Here is a 22872-nt window from a genome sequence, read left to right as displayed (position 1 = left end):
TCGGCCTGTTAGGATCCCCCCCCACCCCGCTCCCCCGCCCCCGGGGCCGCACAGCAGGAGGTGAGCTGTGGGCTAGCCAGCGAAGCTTCATCAGCCGCTCCCCATCTCTCCCCATTGCTCACATTACCACCTGAACCATCCCCGCCATCGATGACATTACTGCCTGAACCATCTCCCCCCATGCTGGTCCGTGGAAAAATTGTCTTCCATGAATCGGTCCCTGGTGCCAGAAAGGTTGGGGACCACTGCTCTAGAGTACCTAGCGCATAGTAAACTTTAATGTAGTATTATTATTGGTGGTGTTGGTGGTGTTGGTGTAAACAATACAGTAGTCCAAGCAATATGCTGGATGTCTTTGATAAAATGTTATGTAAAAGCTTATAGACTGAAATCACGCGATCATTATATAACTGACTCCACTTGCACTCAATGGTACTGAAATAGGAGAAAAAACAATTGATAGGGTTTTCCAGGTTTTAGAGGCTGGCCACTGGTCAGAGGAATTTGCAACAGCAAATTCAGAGGACTTGTCAGAACATAACTGACATTGACCCTGAGGTCCAAGGTGAGCCCAGGAGAAAGTGAAACCAGGGGCATACTGATCAACTGAAAGACTAGAAGAAATTAAGAGTTGGTTACGTATGGATGAAGAATTAAAAGTAGGAAAGGAAAGATGGTTTTAGAAAACCAGATTTTGGAATTAGAAGGTTTTCCAATTGATTAGTTTGGCATAACAGAAGTCCAAGAGGTTGCAGTACTTGTGGGAGGATAAAATAAAATCTACATGAAAATTGTTCAGACTGGGAACTGTGAGACTACAGTGTCTTATGTTTTGAATTTCCTAGTGTCCTGACAGGGAATGGGAGAAAAAGAAGACTCACATAAACCAATTCTAAAAAATCTCTGACCTCGGACCTTTAGGGTAGTAGATGGTAATAGTGAGGTTACAGTAAGGGTGATATAAAGAAGATGGTGTATACTTCAAGAAGGAGAGGATTTTGGAGTCAGATGAGAGAGTAAGATCTGCAAGTGGCAATTCCTGGCTCCATGAGGAAGAAGAAAGATGATAGTGGCTTTCATTCAAACTTTATAACCTGCTATTAAACTGCTCACTTTTCCCAGTGTCACTTATTTCCCTCAACACATACTTCAGGCTTGAAGGAATTTGGCAGCCCTTACAGTAGCTTATCTTTCTGAAGGAGTTGTCCTTCCCCAAGGACTGGGACAAAAGAGGCAGGGATTCATATCTTAAAATGACCTTTTCTTGAGATGTAGATGCATATATTCAAGCTGCTGCTATTCTTAGTAATTGACTGATCTGTCAGTAGTAGATGCTTTTAAGTAATTAATCATTTCCTGAGTATTTAGAATGGAGGTATTTGTAGGGCAGTGCTAGAAACTACTCCATAAAGGATCTTTGATCTATTAGCAATACAATTAACTTCTATTGTTGTGTGTGTGTCTCTGTGTGTCTGTGTGTATAGAAACTCTTTTGGCTCTGAAGAATAAATTTAGACACATATTTTATTAAGTAGGGAGTCTGGTTTGAGAATTGTCTTTGCAAACTGTCATTTCCAAAACCTAAGCAGTATTAAGGTAAATGCTGATTGAATTTGGAGATACAAAATTTGGTTTAAAACAGAATAGTTTATGTAACTGATCTGAAAATAGACTTCCTCTTTTATAGACCTTAGTAAATACATTTAGAGCAAGTTATTAGTGTTTAACAACATTGAGAGTGTTATTATGGTTAATTAAGTACTTCTAAAACAAGGTCCTTTTAACACAGCTGTCAGTACTGTTATCAAAAAGCAAACAATATTAAAAATCAAAGTCTTCACAGAATGGACCTGAAATAGTGATGTTAAAAGAACAGTATATAAAAAAGGATAACACCTGGCAGGAGAACTGAAATGTGACTTTTCTTAAGTCCTCATCTTACTTGAGACTTTCAATTATGCATACATGGATTTAATGAAGAAGTAATTTAACAGGACAAAGATATGAATTTTTAGACACAGTATATTGTCTTGGAGCCTTTTTATCCTAGTGACCTCTGCCTTTTTAAGCAAAAGTAGCTGCCTTTTGGTCTTTCAAATACATTTAGCTCACAGAAGGTATTATAATAATTAACTAGGCTGCTCCAAAAATTGGGGGCGGCCATCCAAAATGAATGAAGCAGTGAAAGTAGTCAACCTAAAATTCAGAACCTTTAAAATTGAGGTCAACTATTTTTACTTTTTATTCCCTCTAGGATGTTTGGATAAGCCTTAATTTTTTAGAATATTTTTCTGAATGTAATTACTTTCAGTGAAGTAAGGATCTAAGAATAGTAGTATTACTAGATAGGAATCTTTTTTCAGTCTAACACAGAACTATGTGTATGAGTAGTTTAATATATTTTAAAACATCCTGACAGTCTCAAATTTTGGTTTTGCAGTATTAAGCCAAATTTAAAGTCATCAACATCATCCTAGCTGGCTGTATTAAAGGAGAGCCGTCAGAGTGTCAAGTCCAATGGTAACTATCCTTGTTAATAATAAACATAATAATAATTATGTTAATAAGTATAAAGATGGCTAATATTTTTGAACAGTTACTTTGTCCCAGGCATTTTAGTTTTCACATACATTATCTTCATCAATCCTCACCAAAATCCTGGGTGGTAGGTGTTATTATCGTATTTTACAAATGAGGTAAATAAGGCTTAGAAAGTTTAAATAATTTCCCCAAGGACCTGCACTAGGAAGTGGCTATTGTTGGCCTTTTGGACTCCCAAATTCAAGCTTTTAAATGCCATATTATAGAACTTCTCTAATACTTTCTGTACCTTTGACATTTGTGGTTATAACTAACAAAAATATTTCTATCTTTCTAAATCTTATGACTTTATGTAATACCATATGTGAAAATAGTTCTTCTAAAGTTCACTGAGCAAAAAGTATCAATAATTTCCTCTTAGACTTACAATTACAAAGTAATACTCTGAGAGGATGAATTTATTTTTTATTTTATTTATTTTTTATTTGTTAATTAAGAGAGAACTATTCCAGAGAACTATTCCATGTATAATCATGTTAGCTTATCTACCGAAACCACTTTTTCCTGTACTTTATCTAACTTAAAGACGATCTGAAAGCAAAAGACATCTATTTTTGGCACAGTCCTTCCAGTAATGAAAATTTCAAATTACTCTGAATGAATAACAAGAAGAAAATATTGTGATGGCATTAATGTTATTTTGGTAGCAAAAATAATTGTATTAAATAATACTATAAATTGCTGATTTTAAAATACAGATTTCATTTCAGTCTTAGCTGTACAGCTCATTGAATTTTTATATGTGCTTATATCTATGTAACCACTACCCAGGCAAGATGTAGAAGACTCCAGCACCGCAGAAGTTTCCTTCTTAGTCCATAATTCCCCCAGGAGTAACTTGTGTTTTTTGACTTCTGTCACCATCATTTGGTTTTGTTCGTTCTTGAACTTCACAAAAATGGAATCAGGCAGAATTTGTGTCTGGTTTCTTTCACTTAGCATAATGTCTGTGAGATCCATCCATTCATTAGTGTGTCAGTAATTCCTTTTCTGAAAATTGCTGTGTAGTTTCCATTGTATACTGCACCACTATTTAATTTACCCCAAATGTTGAAGAACATTTGGGTTATTCTAGGTTTGGCTGTTGTACATAAAGCTGTTATGAATTCAAAAAATAAGAATAAAAATAAAATACAGATTTCATTTTAAAAGGCGTTTAAAATGATACTCATTGAAGATACTCATTGAAAGAAATACTTGAAAAGAAAGGCCCAATGTGTTCCTAGACTCAAAATATCCATGACCATTTTCAACACAACCATTAAATTATAAAATTAACAAATCAAATTATTTAGGGACAGAACAATATTGTTTCTTTCTTTTTCAGTCCTTCCCTAGATTTATCAGTATATATGTGAATTATCTCTATTCTTTTATCCATATTTATCAGAAACATTAAACTTTTTTAATGTAAATTAATATTTGATTTTAGAAAAGTTAGAAAACTTGTATTCATTTTAGTCTTATCAATAACAATCAACTAAATGCATTCAACTACTATAGTGTGCTATGTTTTTTGGGTGGCAAGATTACAGGCTCTTTGATTATATTTCTTCAGTAGTTTTCAGAATTCTTAGAATTTAAATTAAGAATAACATAAATCAATGGACTATGAAAAATAAATAAAAAGTGGGCATTGCATTTTTAGCTTTATCTCTATTTTTACTTTCTGTAGCTACAGAAAAATACAATAATAATCGATTTTTACAATAATAGCTTTGAAACATTTCAAAGTTCTAAGTAGAATATTAGAACAGAGTATTTATTATGGAAGATCAAGTATAATCCTTTGAAGCCCACTGGTGCTAATGTTCAATATTTTCAAGTTGCATTTCTTTGCTTCTTATTCAAATACCATATAATACCAATATTTGCATAGTTTAAATGAATGAATAATGTATGCCAGTATTTCCCCAAATATGAATAAATTAAGATTCCGTAAGTGTTTTTAACTCTGTAAATCAATCAATTATACTTCACATTTTCTAGAAGTCTTTTTTTTCTGGTTCTTAAAGACACTTTTATTACAAAAAGTATGAAAACTACAGATCAGGGGAAAGGAGACATAAATGTCCCATAATCAATACTATGGTTTTCTAGTAGAGACTATAATAAAGATTTAATTTTTTAAGATAAATTAGTGAATGACTTAGAAAAAATTAGTAATTTTTCTTTTTTATAGGACTCCAGTTAGAGACTGACCATGGAATTGGAGGCAAAATCTGTGATGATTCTGACTAAATGTTGCAGCAAAACTTCTGAAAGACAGTAAGTTATAAAATATAAAACAAAGAATAGCTAGAGTGAATTTCGAAGCACAAATATACATAATTTTTTAAATAAATAAATAAACTATTTATTTATTTATTTATTTATGGCTGCGTTGGGTCTTTGTTGCTGAGCGCAGGCTTTTCCCTAGTTGTGGCGAGTGGGGCTACTCTTCGTTGCGGTGCACAGGCTTCTCATTGCAGTGGCTTCTCATGTTGCAGAGCACAGGCTCTAGGCGTTTGGGCTTCAGTAGTTGTGGCACGCAGGCTCAGTAGTTGTGGCACACGGGCTTAGTTGCTCTGCGGCATGTGGGATCTTCCCGGACCAGGGCTTGAACCCGTGTCTCCTGCATTGGCAGGTGGATTTTTAACCACTGCACCACCAGGGAAGTCCCCAAAAACACAGAATTTAAAATTGATTTCATACATGAAATCATGGAACATAAACAACTAAAAATAGTTTTGTTTGGGGCTCAGGTGCCAATAATCTTAATAACAAGCCTGTTTTACACTAGGATGTGTAAACACACAAATCCATTTGTTCAATTGAGATGCTAATTTTATCTTGAAAATTCTCGATTGTGTAAAACTTGTTAGAGTATTAATACATTATTTAGAGTATGTGATAGACAGGGGAGATCAGCAAACACTAACAAACCCTAAAGATGTGGGAAAATGTTATTAAGCCTAAACTTCGCAAATATATTAATTTATTTGCCCAAATCATTTCATTTGCAGCGATTAAACCAATTTCTAACATGGAGATATTTAATGAAACTCTCACAGTTTTATGATTTTAGGATATCTTTCAACAAAACAATATTAATGAAACATGAAAATAGTTTATTTCTGGATTATTTCATAATTCTAAATTTTAACTGGAGTACTTTTGGTAGAACATTTGGAACCAAGCAGAACCCTGCAGGGCACCCCCCAAGTATAAAACCTATCAATTAATAGAGTCACAGACTCAGTGTCTGATGCACATTCCTGAGTATTGTTATTGTTTTACAAATTCTATAACTGCCACCAGAGGACATGACATAAGCTGCTCCATCTTGAGCAGTACTGAATCTACAGCTAGCACAATTCCAAGAACTGGCCTCAAGAGAATGGGATTAACATTACTGCTCATAATGATCTGTATCTTTGTAGGCATCAAAATAATTGCAGTTTGCTCTGCCTGTATATGTAACTGGGAAGTAAAGTTGTCAGCAGAGAGACGCTACAGACCCATGTTGACATATTCCACTCTGAGAATACAGAGCCCTATGTCAGCATATAGAAGTTACAGAAGATGAACCTTCACCCCTAAACCCATAGAAATAGAATGATGTTTGACAGTGGGGAATTGAAAGCAGCTTTTTTGCCCCTTTCCTGTTTGCCCATTTCTGTTCCCATCTAATTTTGAAAGAACCTAATTAACCTGCTGACTCTTTTCCTAGATGAAAAGTAAGAATGAAGAATTAAGTAAAGAATGACTAGCTCTCTACCCACAACAGCCCCCTTAGCAATCCTGCAGGCAGATCACGCAGGCAAGATAACATTTGAAGAGAAAGTCAGCCAGCCTGTGTGCAATGGAGAATGATGCAGAACACAGCCTCCTGCCTCTAAGATTCATGGAGATTTTCCCCCCCTTTTCCTCTTTGAAAACTGTCATGGCTGAGCAGAATCTTCGGAGTTGGTCTCTGGACACGAGTCTACCCTCTCCCCAGATTGCTGCTTTTCTGATTAAAGCACCTTTCTTTTCTACTGACACTTGCCTCTCAAATAATTGGCTTTTGAGTGGTGAGCAGCCGAACCTGAGTTTGGTAACATATTTAACCCAGTTTGAAATTTTTATGTTGTAAATTTCCAATTCAGGAGTAGGTCTTCTGACTAAACAAAGCAATTTGATTTAGCGGGAAATCCTTAGTGAGGACAGGCCAATTGGAGCCTCACCCTGGTAGAATTATTTAGGTGAAAACTGGGGAGAGTGGAGATGAGTTGCCTGCCCCCCATCTTCTGGGAGAGGAGAGGGAGTGAAGGTGACTCTTCTTTTTTTTGAATTTTATTTATTTTTTATACAGCAGGTTCTTATTAGTTATCTATTTCATATATATCAGTGTATACATGTCAATCCCAATCTCCCAATTCATCCCACCACCACCCCCTCCCCGCCGCCACTTCCCCCACACCCCCTTGGTGTCCAAATGTTTGTTCTCTACATTTGTGTCTCTATTTCTGCCCTGCAAACTGGTTCATCTGTACCATTTTTCTAGGTTCTATATATATGTGTTAATATACGATATTTGCTTTTCTCTTTCTGACTTACTTCACTCTGTATGACAGTCTCCAGATCCATCCACGTCTCTACAAATGGCCTAATTTCATTCCTTTTTATGGCTGAGTAATATTCCATTGTATATATGTGCCACATCTTCTTTATCCATTCATCTGTCGGTGGGCATTTAGGTTGCTTCCATGTCCTGGCTATTGTAAATAGAGCTGCAATGAACATTGTGGTACACGACTCTTTTTGAATTATGGTTTTCTCAGGGTATATGCCCAGTAGTGGGATTGCTGGGTCATATGGTAGTTCTATTTTTAGTTTTTTAAGGAACCTCCATACTGTTCTCCATAGTGGCTGTATCAATTTACATTCTCACCAACAGTGCAAGAGGGTTCCCTTTTCTCCACACCCTCTCCAGCATTTGTTGTTTGTAGATTTTCTGATGATGCCCATTCTAACTGGTGTGAGGTGATACCTCATTGTAGTTTTGATTTGCATTTCTCTAATAATTAGTGTTACTGAGCAGCTTTTCATGTGCTTCTTGGCCATCTGTATTTCTTCTTTGGAGAAATGTCTATTTAGGTCTTCTGTCCATTTTTGGATTGGGTTGTTTGTTTTTTTTTTAATATTGAGCTGCATGAGCTGTTTATATATTTTGAGATTAATACTTTGTCCGTTGATTCATTTGCAAATATTTTCTCCCATTCTGAGGGTTGTCTATTCGTCTTGTTTGTAGTTTCCTTTGCTTTTCGAAGGCTTTTAAGTTTCATTAGGTCCCATTTGTTTATTTTTGTTTTTATTTCCATTACTCTAGTAGGTGGATCAAAAAAGATCTTGCTGTGATTTATGTCAAAGAGCGTTCTTCCTATGTTTTATTCTAAGAGTTTTATAGTGTCTGGTCTTACAGTTAGGTCTCTAATCCATTTAGAGTTTATTTTTGTGTATGGTGTTAGGGAGTGTTCTAATTTCATTTTTTTACATGTAGCTGTCCATTTTTTCGAGCACCACTTACTGAAGAGACTGTCTTTTCTCCATTGTATATCCTTGCCTCCTTTGTCATAGATTAGTTGACCATAGGTGTGTGGGTTTATCTCTGGGCTTTCTATCCTGTTCTATTGATCTATATTTCTGTTTTTATGCCAGTACCATATTGTCTTGATTACTGTAGCTTTGTAGCATAGTCTGAAGTCAGGGAGTCTGATTCCTCTAGCTCCGTTTTTTCCCTCAAGACTGCTTTGGCTATTCGGGGTCTTTTGTGTCTCCATACAGATTTTAAGATTTTTTGTTCTAGTTCTGTAAAAAATGCCACTGGTAATTTGATAGGGATTGCATTGAATCTGTAGACTGCCTTGGGTAGTAGAGTCATCTTCACAATATTAATTCTTCCTATCCAAGAACCTGGTATATCTCTCCATCTGTTTGTGTCATCTTTGATTTCTTACATCAGTGTCTTATAGTTTTCTGAGTACAGGTCTTTTACCTCCTTAGGTAGGTTTATTCCCAGGTATTTTATTCTTTTTGTTGCAATGGTGAATGGGATTGTTTCCTTAATTTCTCTTTCTGATCTTTTGTTGTTAGTGTATAGGAATGCAAGATATTTCTGTGCATTAATTTTGTATCCTGCAACTTTACCAGATTTACTGATTAGCTCTAGTAGTTTTCTGGTGGCATCTTTAGGATTCTCTATGTATAGTATCATGTCATCTGCAGAGAGTGACAGTTTTACTTCTTCTTTTCCAATTTGTATTCCTTTTATTTCTTTTTTTTCTCTGATTGTTGTGGCTAGGACTTCCAAAACTATGTTGAATAAGAGTGGCAAGAGTGGACATCCTTGTCTTGTTCCTGATCTTAGAGGAAATGCTTTCAGTTTTTCACCATTGAGAATGATGTTTGCTGTGGGTTTGTCGTATATGGCCTTTATCATGTTGAGGTAGGTTCCCTCTATGCCCGCTTTCTGGAGAGTTTTTATCATAAATGGGTGTTGAATTTTGTCAAAAGCTTTTCCTGCATCTATTGAGATGATCATATGGTTTTTCTTCTTCAATTTGTTAATATGGTGCATCACACTGTTTGGTTTGCATATATTGAAGAATACTTGCATCCCTGGGATAAATCCCACTTGATCATGGTGTATGAACCTTTTAATATGTTGTTGGATTCTGTTTGCTAGTATTTTGTTGAGGATTTTTGCATCTATATCCATCAGTGATATTGGTCTTTAATTTTCTTTTTTTGTAGTATCTTTGTCTGGTTTTGGTATCAGGGTGATGGTGGCCTCATAGAATGAGTTTGGGAGTGTTCCTTCCCCTGCAATTTTTTGGAAGAGTTTGAGAACCTGTGAAGCCACCTGGTCCTGGACTTTTGTTTGTTGGAAGATTTTTAATCACAGTTTCAATTTCATTACTTGTGATTGGTCTGTTCATATTTTCTATTTCTTCCTGGTTCAGTCTTGGAAGGTTATACCTTTCTAAGAATTTGTCCATTTCTTCCAGGTTGTCCATTTTATTGGCATATAGTTGCATGTAGTAGTCTCTTAGGATGCTTTGTATTTCTGCGGTGTCCATTGTAACTTCTCCTTTTTTGTTTCTAATTTTATTGATTTCAGTCCTCTCCCTCTTTTTCTTGATGAGGCTGGCTAAAGGTTTATCAATTTTGTTTATCTTCTCAAAGAACCAGCTTTTACTTTTATTGATCTTTGTTACTGTTTTCTTTGTTTCTATTTCATTTATTTCTCCTCTGATCTTTATGATTTCTTTCCTTGTTTGTTCTTCTTTCTCTAGTTCCTTTAGGTGTAAGGTTAGATTGTTTATTTGAGATGTTTCTTGTTTCTTGAGGTAGGCTTGTATTGCTATAAACTTCACTCTTAGAACTGCTTTTGCTGCATCCCATAGGTCTTGGGTCATCGTGTTTTTGTTCTCATTTGTCTCTTGGCATTTTTTGATTTCCTCTTTGATTTCTTCAGTGATCTCCTGGCTATTTAGTAACGTATTGTTTAGCCTCCATGTGTTTGTGTTTTTTACATTTTTTTCCCCCGGTAATTCATTTCTAATCTCATAGCATTGTGGTCAGAAAAGATGCATGATATGAGTTCAATTTTCTTAAATTTACCAAGGCTTGATTTGTGACCCAAGATGTGATCTATCCTGAAGAATGTTCCTTGTGCACTTGAGAAGAAAGTGTAATCTGCTGTTTTTGGATGCAATGTCCTATAAATATCAATTAAATCTATCTGGTCTATTGTGTCATTTAAAGCTTCTGTTTCCTGATTTATTTTCATTTTGGATGATCTGTCCATTGGTGTAAGTGAGGTGTTAAAGTCCCCCACTATTATTGTGTTACTATCGATTTCCTCTTTTATACCTGTTAGCAGCTGCTTTATGTATTGAGGTGCTCCTATGTTGGGTGCATATATATTTATAATTGTTACATCTTCTTTTTGGATTGATCCCTTGATCATTATGTAGTGTCCTTCCTTGTCTCTTGTAACAGTCTTTATTTTAAAGTCTATTTTATCTGATATGAGTATTGCTACTCCAGCTTTCTTTTGATTTCCATTTACATGGAATGTCGTTTTCCATCCCCTCACTTTCAGTCTGTATGTGTCCCTAGGTCTGAAGTGGGTCTCTTGTAGACAGCATATATATGGGTCTTGTTTTTGTATCTATTCAGCCAGCCTGTGTCTTTTGGTTGGAGCATTTAATCCATTCATGTTTAAGGTAATTATCGATATATATGTTCCTATTACCATTTTCTTAATTGTTATGGGCTTGTTTTGTTGGTCCTTTTCTTCTCTTGTGTTTCCCACTTAGAGAAGTTCCTTTAGCATTTGCTGTAGAGCTGGTTTTGTGGTGCTGAATTCTCTGAGCTTTTGCTTGTCTGTAAAGCTTTTGATTTCTCTGTGGAATCTGAATGAGATCCTTGCCAGCTAGAGTAAACTTAGTGGTAGGTTCTTCCCTTTCATCACTTTAAATATATTGTGCCTCTCCCTTCTGGCTTGTAGAGTTTCTGCTGAGAAATCAGCTGTTAACCTTATGGGAGTCCCTTGTGTTATTTGTCGTTTTTCCCTTTCAATAATTTTTCTTTGTCTTTAATATTTGTCAATTTGATTACTCTGTGTCTCAGCGTGTTTCTCCTTGGGTTTATCCTGCCTGGGACTCTCTGCACTTCCTGGACCTGGATGGCTATTTCCTTTCCCATGTTAGGGGAGTTTTCAACTCTAATCTCTTCAAATATTTTCTCGGGTCCTTTCTCTCTCTCTTCTCCTTCTGGGACCCCTATAATACGAATGTTGTTGCGTTTAATGTTGTCCCAAAGTTCTCTTAGGCTGTCTTCATTTCTTTTCATTCTTTTTTCTTTATTCTGTTCTGCAGTAGTGAATTCCACCATTCTGTCTTCCAGGTCACTTATCCGTTCTTCTGCCTCAGTTATTCTGCTATTGATTCCTTCTAGTGTATTTTTCATTTCAGTTATTGTATTGTTCATCTCTGTTTGTTTGTTAATTCTTCCAGGTCTTTGTTAAACATTTCTTGCATCTTCTCGATCTTTGCCTCCATTCTTTTTCCGAGGTCCTGGATCATCTTCACTATCATTATTCTGAATTCTTTTTCTGGAAGGTTGCCTATCTCCACTTCTTGCTTCTTCTGTCTGCCCTCTGGTGGATGAGGCTATCTCGAAGGTGACTCTTAAGAACAGTCAGTGAGATGCCAAGCTACCTAGAGGTGGATCATTATGGTGAGAGGCAGTGACACGAGTATGGAGGAGGTCAGGTGTTACCCACACTCCTGCTTTTTTTCTCTATGGTTTTTGGCTTCTTGTCAATACTCCTTACATTGTTGTTCTCTGCCTTTAAAGTCCACTTTTGTGAAGAAAGTTAAGAGCATGAACTTTAAAGCTAGACATCCTGAATTTTAATCCAACTCTGTACATAGGGCAAGTTGCTTAACTTCCCTCTTAGGGTGATGTGAAGACCAAAAGAAATAACACATAATATGTGTTAGCTCTTATTGTTACACTCCTCACATTATTTCTCCTTCTCACTCATTCTCTGTTACTGTTACTTTACTGTTTAAATATTTTGTCACTTATCTCTCTTGTGGATTATCTCCCATTCTGTGGCTTGACATTTTCTTAAGTAATCACAATACCATCATCACAACTAGAGGAAATTAACAATATATTTATATTCTTATCTAATATAACTAACATAGTCAAATTTCCTCCATTGTCAAATAAATGCCATTTGTATTTTTTCTAGCATTGTAGGATCCAATGAAAGTTCATACATTGAATTTAGTTGTTATTAAAATATTTTTTTAGAAAGGAACTCTTTCTCTCTCTCTTTGCACCTAAATTCTGTTTTTCGCTTGAAAGATTTTTTGTCTAGCAATCGTTAACTATCACTTTGGATTAACTCAAGTCTGGAACACCTAGAGTTGAGAATTGTGGTAACTGCTACTCATTTTGATATTTTAATTTGTGGTAGCCCTTCTGGTGTCATTTAACGCAAGCACTGATTTTTGTGGACACCACAGATAATCACTCAACACACATAAAAATTAACTTACAATCTACCAGGTGGTTTACTGAACAAAGTCAATCTCAGGTAGGACTGTAAAGTAAAGGAACTTTTAATAATTGACAGTAGTATAGTGCTTTTCAGTTTACAAGGGTCTTTCATATGTTATCTCATTTGAATCTCAGATAGGGGAGTTTTAAAAATCCCTGTCATAAACAGAGGAATAAACTGAAGTTCAAGAGAGTTAATGAATTGCCTAAGGTATTAATTACAGTTAGTAAGAGTAACTTCCTTGGCTTATAATGAACATACAGTAAATAGTTGTTGAAATCTTAATAAAAGTGGGAAAATATAACAAGATTTCTGATTCCAAGTCTTTACTATGACATTTGTTTTCATTTTTAGAAAAAAAAATTTGACTTCTTTTATTTCTAAGACCTAGCCTTACTGTTGGTGTACCAATAAGACTTTATACCCCCTGTGGTAGGAGAGTCTCTAAAACTTTTATGCTCAGATGCAGCCCTAATATTATCACCTGAAGATTATGCCCTCCATGACACCACACTGTCGTTGACATGTCAAAGTCAGAAACAAGAAGATGCTCTGCCCTGATGCAGAACTCTATCACTGTTCTGCTGAGGACCACTACACTTTCTCTACCAGTAGAGTGCCAGGTGCCATATGCTTCTGTTCATGGCCATTGGTTACTGTGTACTCAGTTCATTGAAGACTTATTTGCTATGCACTGTTCCCTGTCTTATTTACTTGTGTATGCAGTATCTAGTACTATGCTTTACACAAGGTAGGCATCAATTAATATCTGTTGCATAATGAATGAACAAATGCAATAATCCAGTTGAGGTGTTTGCAAATCCTGATTTGTATGTGTACAGATAGCACAAATGGTTGGAAAGGAAAATCAGAAAAATTTGCAGCACAAAGGCTTATATTCATTTTTTTTCTTTCTTATTTAAAGAACAATTAGTTTTTGAATTTCTATAGTGTCTACCACTAGTAGGCTTCTAAAGGGAAAGAGAAATGGGAAGTACGATTTGATGCAATGAATCTTTTAAACACATATCAATAAACTGTTCCGCTTTTAACTCAAGCAGATGAAGCATATCATGAACACCAAGCTACCTGTTTTTTTCCACTGTTAGGGAATGTATGCATAGTCTTGAAGAAAGGTCTTGTAATATAGAGACTGACCAGAAGTATTCTGAAGCATATGAGCTAGGTTGTACTGTGGCAATGAATAACGACAAAATTTCAATGTCTTAAAACAAAATTTCTTGCTCACTGTACATGTCCAACACAGGTTGACAAGGGGCCCTTTTGCATGTAGTCACTCCATACTGTATGAAAAGTTTTTGTTTTTTGCACGGAAAAGAAGAATGAGGAGATAGCTGGGCACCAGTATTTACTGATGGTGACATACATCTCCCCTTACATTTAATTTGTCAGAACTAGTTATATGGCCATGACTAACTTCAAGGGTAAGGAAGTATAGACTCCCTTGTACCCAGAATCAGAAGAGAACCAAATATTGAGAAACACAAATGGTATTTACTACCTTACTAAAATGTAAAAGAATCTATGTGAAAACTTTTAATGCACAATAATGTTTTTACCTTTTGGTCACAAAATTTCACCATAATTAATTTCTTTAGAAAAGTTTTCTATGAGAAAGAAAAAAGTAAACAATTTTCAGATGAGACTGTCTGTAAGACTAATCTCTCTTTGGCAGGTGTAAGGCAATTTGACTGAGATATAAGTCTCTTTGCTTGAGAAGGTGAGACTAAATCTTAAAGATTCACAAACACCCACACATTCATTCATCCGTTTATTTAGCAGACACCGATGGAACATCTGTTAAGCACAGTTCAGATAAGACCTACTGAAACCAGGGCATAGGGAGAAGGGTTTGAGAAGGGAAATGGGCAAGACTCTAAAAATTTCTAGAACTCTCTCTCAAAATATAATTTTATTCAGAATATAGCAACTACATTGTAGCCTCCAAATACATTTAAGTTTTCAGATAGTTCTTAGAAATTAATTACATCATCATGATTAAAATATTGCTGTGACATTTATTCCAATTGGGGAATTTTAAAAAGAATACATCTAAGTAAACAAATAAGATTTCTCTGTGGATAAACCCTGTAGAAGACTTTCCTGACCAGTTAATACTAGGTAGCTGCCTAAATATTTTGTAACAATAATGTAACAATGTGGCTATTTTTCACAAGATATAAGAATTATTGACATTTTAATTCGAGTCATCAATCTGTTTTGTTTCCTTAAAATGCTAAATATAGAGCTGCTCTAAATAAAATATCACTGTACCAGAATCTCTTGTAAAAGATTCATAGCAATATAAGGCAACATTTTAAGTAACAACTTGGGAAAAAAATCTATGACAGGAAATACCTCAATAAGGAAGTTGTCAATTATGCCTTTATGTTCTAAATGTGTTGGCAAAACACTTTTGGATTTACTTGAAAAAGTATTTTTCCCAATTCTGATTATTTCTTTAGGATAGATGACTTGAAATGAAAATATTAGTTCAAAAAGTATAAACACAAATTTAAAAGAGTAAATTCAACATACTTTCAAATTGCTTCTAGAAACATACTAATTTACACTCCAGTACACAATCAGTATATTGATAGCTCTTCATATTAGTTTAAAAATCTTATCAAAAATTATTCTGTTTCTTTGCTATTTCTTCCACTGCTTTTATGCTAGAAAAGTCCTTCCCTCTTCAGAAACCATATTATTATTTACTTATATTAAATTCTGTTTTACTCTATTATTTTTGATCTAATTAACTAATATTTACTTTATTCATTCCTTCTTTCCTACACAGCTTTTAACCTAGAACAGTGCTTTCTCATGGTAGATATGGTATAAATGTTTCTAGTATAAATGATCACTATAGTTGTTTTTACCTTTAAAACATGAACGTGGTATGGCTTAACAAAATCTTCCAAATCAATTTTGCTTTAGACAACTGATTATTTTTTATTATAATGCATAGTTACTTTAATTTAATAAATTTTTTTCTGTTGTGTTCAAACCACTTGATTAAAAATGTCATTAACTCTTCATTCCTACTAATTAAAACTAATTGACTTCCACAGATATCAAATGCCTGTGTTTCTTTGTGGTTTATCACCCAAATGAGCATCCCGAGGCACCAGAGTTTGAACTCTAAGCACTTTTTTTAAGCTTTAAAAAATGCTATCTTTGAGCCATTTTTTCAGAGAGAAGAGTGGAGTGACAGTTTCCATTTTTGCTAAATATAAAGTCTTTCAAATAGAAAAGTTTATACTTCTAAGTCCTTCTTGAATGGAACTTACATTGCTCTGCTACTCACACAAAAGAGAGACAATCAGTAATAACATTTTTAGAAGAAATTAATTTAAAAAATGTTCCAATGACAGTCAATTTTGTCATAGGAGGAATCCAAACTTTTTATCATTTATTTTGATAGCACTTTTTTGTGTGTATGGACCACACAAAATTCTTGTCACCAAGAATTCTCAACCTGTAAACCCACGGGTTGGATGTTTTTGAAGCTAGCCCACTTGAGCCTAAATAAAACATCAGTAGAAAGGTCATTCCTGACTGGAAACAAATGATGAAGGAAATAAGGCATTGTACTAGGCTACTAGTTATTCTCTTAGAATACCAAGAAGATAACATTTTTTTCTTCCATTTTTGGTGAGTATATGTAAATTGCAAATATTTAAGGAACAATCGTATCTAATACATATTCATTTAAGTAGCTAGCTCATTTTTCATATCTTCTTTTTTTATTTTTTAATAAATTTATTTATTTATGGCTCCGTTGGGTCTTCGTTGCTGCGTGCAGGCTTTCTCTAGCTGTGGCGAGCAGGGGCTACTCTTTGTTGTGGTGCACGGGCTTCTCATTGCAGTGGTTTCTCTTGTTGCGGAGCATGGGCTCTAGGCGAGCGGGCTTCAGTAGTTGTGGCGTGCAGGCTCAGTAGCTGTGGCTTGCGGGCTCTAGAGCGCAGGCTCAGTAGTTGTGGTGCATGGGCTTTGTTGCTCCGCGGCACGTGGGATCTTCCTGGACCAGGGATCGAACCTGTATCTCCTGCATTGGCAGGTGGATTCTTAACCACTGCACCACCAGGTAAGTCCCCATATCTCCTTAATATATTCATCTAATAATAGAGAGTTGGGTCTAGAAGAAAGGCCCTTCAGAGGTCTAGAAAATCTCAGGCACAATTAATTTTTTAGGGTATTGTATTAGTTTCCTAGGGCTGCCATAACAAAGTACCACAGTCTGGGTAGCTTGAACAGAAATTTATTTTCTAATACTTTTGGAGGCTAGAAGTCCAAGATCAAGGTGACAGCATGGTTTTTTTGTGTGTGGGTTTTTTTTAATGCTTCTCTGCTTGGCTCATAGATTTGTTATCTTCCTCTGGTGTCTTTCCCTCATCTTCCCTCTGTGTGTCTTTGTTTTAATCTCCTCTTCTTATAAGGACACCAGCCAAATTGGATTTGGGCCCACCCCTCATTTTACCTCATTAAAGGCCCTATTTCCAAATGCAGTCATATTCTAAGGTACTGGGGGTTAGGAAAGGTATCTTGCCATAATTTTTTAAAATGATGGTGTATGAAAACAAAGTAAAACAACAAAATACTTTTCATTTTTAAAATTGGGCCAGTGTAACTGTACTCTAGCTGCACCTGTGCTATTGTAACCAAAAGAAATAAAGCTTTTATGCAAAGACACACTTACTTAATATTGTGCTTCCCCTCTCTTTCAATGAAGTATTGGTCCAAGATCCAGTTCTTGGATGTCTTTCCTTTCTATGTGTATTCACCCCCTTGATGATCCGTTTAATGGCTTCTCTTACCATGCATGTATATGTCCTAATGACTTTCAAATTTTTATCTCCAGATCTTTTCTCAGGATTTCATACTTATAAACACAACTATCCACTCAAAATCTCTCAATGGATATGTGATATACATCTCAAGTTTAACATGTCCAAGTCCAAATTCCTGTTTTTTTTCCCTCCAAACCTGCTTCTCTTGCTGTCTTCTGTATCTCGGTTAGTAGCAACTCTATCCTTCTAGCTGCTCTAGATAAAACCCCAAGGCCCTCCTCAACTCCTTCTGCTTTGTATTTAGCACATCAGCAAATTCTATTGGTTCTAACTTTAAGAGACATTCGTAATGAATCCTCACTACCTCTTCTACAATCTCTCCAGCCCATGCCTGCATTATCTCCTGTGAAGGTTATTGTTATAGTCTTCTCATTGCTTTCCTTGCTTCCGCCCTTGCCACACTCATCAATCCAGCAGTCATAGTGATCCTGCTGAAACGTAAGTCAGATCATGCCCCTCCATTGCTGCAGACCTCCAATGACTATTTTAAGTAAAAGCTGAAGCCAGAACATTGGTCTACAAAACTTAGTCCCAAATACCCATGTGGCCTCATTTCTGACAACTCTCCCTCCTCTAACCTACTCAGCACCAGCTACATGGGCCCCTTTGCTATTTCCTGGGCAGAGACAGGGAATGCACTGTTTGCTTCCCCTACCTTTAAAAATCTTTCCCCATACATCTGCATAACGTAATTTCCATTGCCCCCTTCTGGTTTTGTTCAAATGGCATCCTCTCAGTGAGACTTTCCCTGACTGTGCTAAACTTATGCTACACCCTATCTTCCTTCTTCTGTTTTCTTTATACCACTTATCACCATTTAAAATACTACACAATGAAGTTATTTATTTTGTTTTATATACGCCTTTTTGCACACACATGTAAGACCAGTGTGGATAGGAATTTTCATTTATTTGATTCAATGGTGGATTCCACACATCTATAAATGGCATACTAATTCTTAATCCAAATATTTGTATTAGGCTATTTAAGATTAAAATGTAAACTGTTCAAAAATTATACAATGATTTACCTTTCCTCTATGAGCTTTAATTTTTATAAACATACAACTAAGTCCTTTGTAAATTAATAGCTATTCAGCTGGTTTTCATTTTATTACAAGTAAAACAAAAATTAAGAAACTGGCTACCAACAAGAGATAAGTGTGAACAGCTGTATTAATGAAAGAATTCTGGTAGTATTTGTTGTGGTCAAAGAAAAGTGCAACTAAAATATACCATGGTATATTAACAATATTGATGACATAAAAAAACTTAGGGCATTTCCTCCTTTGTGTCTGAGACTGAGAAAATAAATTGCTTTGGTTTTCTTAGGACGTTACTTGGCTTGGCTAGCACTGTCAAATGGCAATGTTTACTTGTGTTATTTATATTAATTTTGATAAATGAAAAATTCATAGGGCTGAAGAGGACCATAGAAGATAAAAATTAACCCTGTCACAGAAAACAATGTCAGTGCTTTCTTTCTGGAGCATATTAAGTATATTCCATGTCTTGTTTCTTACAGCAAAATCTTGTTACAATTTCAGAACAAGGGAAATAGTTCCCTTGTAAGAGACTGACCATATACTTCAGTAGGTAAAACACAGAGTAAGCAAATGTTTTGCCTTGGAAATAACTGTTAAATCAAGTTTTCAAACATCCAAACTTATTTTTTTAAAATATAATTTGAATTTCCCTGAGTTATTAGTAAGCAACATTACTTATGAGTAATTTCATCAAGCAAATAATTATAACTCAGAAGAATAAAAAAATACTGTATTTATATAAATCAAAAGCGTTAAAAAAAAAAAACCACAGGTAAAAGGAAATAGTCTTGAAGAAAAAAAAGAAGGTGATCAGCTACCATATCTCAGTAGTAATATCAGCCAGCCTAGCACATGATAGATACTGATTTCATATTTTTAAATGAAAAAATAAATTCATCTTCCATATCAAATTAATTTTTTTCTAGTAAAAACTAGAATGTTAGAGAAGACCTGAATCTTGTTGCAATAACATATTACCTTAATCTTACTACTAGTTATTAGTAAGCTAGTGATTTAGTTTTACGATATGTACCAATTTATTCCTACCCATTCTCTCTGTGAGAAAAACATCACCATGAGCTGAAACCTACAAAGGCTAAGTGACTTACCCAAGGCCTCTCAAGTGACTTACTATTTCTGAGGCTTATTTTCTATATCTTAAAATGAGAGGCTAGGACTAGGAGACCCAAGATGAATTCCAGGCTCTAACATTCCACAATTCTAAGACTGGACAATTAACCCATCTGATAAAGATCTGTATTAATCTCTCTCAGAGCTCTTATTGCACTGTATTGTAATGTGGGCTCTTTTACTTATTTTATTTTTAGCTCATCTTGTTCCCTGGTAAGAATTTAGAGCAACTTACTTTGTCTAAATTCTCCTTGAGACTGTGAGCACCTGGAAGGTAAGGAGCATGCCTGATATGTTTGTGTCCCCAGAGCTTGACACCTTACCTGGTCCATAAGAGGTATCAGTTAACAGCCCACACTCGTAGCAGAGTGTGTTGGCTATGCTCTTAAATTCCTTATGCTTGCTTCTCTTTTTTCTCACCTTAGTATACAAAATGCCATTAGAAAATTCGATTTCACTAGATATTTTAGGGAAGATGTCATCACTGCCCTAACACTGCAGAGTAACAATAGGAGTATGGTAAATTCAGGCTCCTGATATTTGAAGTCTCTGGATTGGCTAAAGATCATTACTAATTCTAGAAACCCAAGTGCCCCATTAAGGAAAATGTGAGGCATGGGTAATATTCACAGATGATAATAATGTAATATAAGATATAGTGATAACATAATGGAAGTTATAAGTACGGGGCACACAAGTAGGTTGTCTTTAATTCTAGTAAATATACAAAACAGTTAACCTGACACATATATAATGACGCATATAATCATTTTTTTCTTGAATGATACTTAGATACAACTACAAGCAGTTCATATGAATGACTATAATTAGAATAATTTTTTCCTTCTTTTTAAAAAAATTTTTTTCCAGGGCATAAAATCAGTATCAGTGTTGACCTTTTTTCTGATATTATTAAATATTTGGTCATGATGCATACTTCTGCATGTTGCTTCTCATTCAGAGAGCAGAACCTTGGGTCTTACTTCAGAATAAATGGAGTTCCTTTTTCCCTGGGAGTTCCATTCTGTCTTACTTACACCCATCCAACTATGCACCTAGTCAAACACATCAATTTTTTTCCTCCTTTTTTCATTCAGCCAACCATGCATTCTCATTCATACATTGATCTATCCATCCATTTATTCATCAGCTAATTACTGAGCACTTAATCTGTGCCAGGCTTACAATGTTGGAGAGACATACATTTAATCTGATTATAACCTACTGAGATAAGTGTAATAAACAGGTTGCATAAAAGTTGTGATATGCATCACAAAGTTGATTGGGAATAGACAGCAAAAATTTCCAGTAAGAGGTACTAGTAAGAGTTCTGGCATGGTGTGGGAAGATAGATTGGAAGAGAAGAAACGACATGTGCAGGGGTTTAAAAGACTATGAAGAGTGGATAAAGCAAGCTTGTTGTTTCCATGAGAGTCTGTAAGTATGTACTTGGTGGTGGGGTGGTGGTGGTGGGGGATGAGGAACAGGGAGGGAATAGGAACTGAAGCTGGAAAAATTGGTACCATTAGATCACAAGGGGTTCTATATGCCATATTGGGTACTACTGAGTTAAGGTAAAACCTTCATAGGACAGATGAGAGTTAATAAGATCAAAAAAACTAATATTTTCACAGGATCACTATAGCCATTAAGAAATTAAAAATGGTTTTTAGCTTTTACTTTCAAACAAACCTGAATAAACCCTCCTGTCTGACAAGGTTGAACTGATATATGATCTCTTAATTGAAGAAGTTATTTAAAATGGAGGAATTATAAAAACTGATCCACAAATAGTTCACATACTAAGTTGAGGGATTTAACTAATAAAAATAAATAACCTGAGCACTAAGCCAAAATAAGACTGATTAACACTGGTTATTTATCTGGAGGTGGATTATAGGGGACTTTTGAAATCTTATTTATACATCCTTATAGTATCCATAATTTTATACCAACAATATTGTATTGATTTAATAATCAGAAAAAGTAAAATTATTTTCAATTTGAGAAAAAGTTTGAAGAAAAATATTAATTACCACAATGGGGTATTCCAAAGGCTGAAATTTTAGCTTAATTAAATTTTAGAGGATTAAATTTTCTTTATTTGACGAAAGCTTGTAGCCTTCATCAATTTCAGCAGCACTGCAAACACAAGGTGTCCTCTGTGTAACAGAGCTATGCACTTAACAACTTTCATTAAAATTCATGTCAGAGAGCATTCAATATTATTTACTACAGAAATAAGAACTCAGAAATCTAAAGGCACAAAACAAATCCTTGGCTTAATTAAAATTATGATAGTAAACATCCACCTATGATATTATGAACCAGTGCAGACAAACTAATTTAGACAAAACTCTTGTTAATTTCATGGAACAATCAAAACTACTTTCAAGATCCCTTGCAAAAGAAGAAACTGTTTCTACAACAGGATATTCTAAAATAAATGTATAACAGAGAGTGGAGAACAGATCAAAATTTAAAATTACAATTTTGACGCCAAAAATATTTTTAATGTCATTTACAGAGTCCAAAAATTTAAGTTAGGTAGATGCACTTTTAAATTTAAATCACTTAGTGTTCTTTCAGCTGATTACTTTGAATAAAGATGCAAGGAATGGTCTATTTTTGGCAGTATAATATAGTGATGTCTAGCACAGTGCCTGGCACACATAAGGCAATCAGACCAAATGGTAGATGGCTTGTAAACCCCTTTCCTGAAGCCTGATTAGGTTCCAGGTCTCTTCCCATGCTTCAGGAAGATGCCCAGGCTACTGCTGTAACCAACAGTATAGACCTTGCACAGGTAAAGCACAGTTTAATTAATGGCTCTGGGGTGAAATACATTGGCAGGTAAATAGTCAAAGAGGTCCTAGCTGAGTAGCACTGGCAGAAAGCAGCATTCAGAGACCAGTAGGTCATCTGTTGTTCCCCAGCAATGTCACTGTCCCAAAGTGGAGAAAATCAATGATTCACAACAGTTTCTCTTTCTCATTTTATTTTTTTAAGTATTTATAATTTAGCAGTATAGATGACATTTAAGCAGTCTTCTGGTAAATACATCTTTTGGAAGCGCTTCAATTCATCACGACTATAAATCACTTCCTCATCACACCACC

Source organism: Eubalaena glacialis, chromosome 6 (genome assembly GCF_028564815.1).
Source record: "Eubalaena glacialis isolate mEubGla1 chromosome 6, mEubGla1.1.hap2.+ XY, whole genome shotgun sequence".
NCBI classification, from domain to species: Eukaryota; Metazoa; Chordata; class Mammalia; order Artiodactyla; family Balaenidae; genus Eubalaena; species Eubalaena glacialis.
This window is presented reverse-complemented; position numbering follows the sequence as displayed.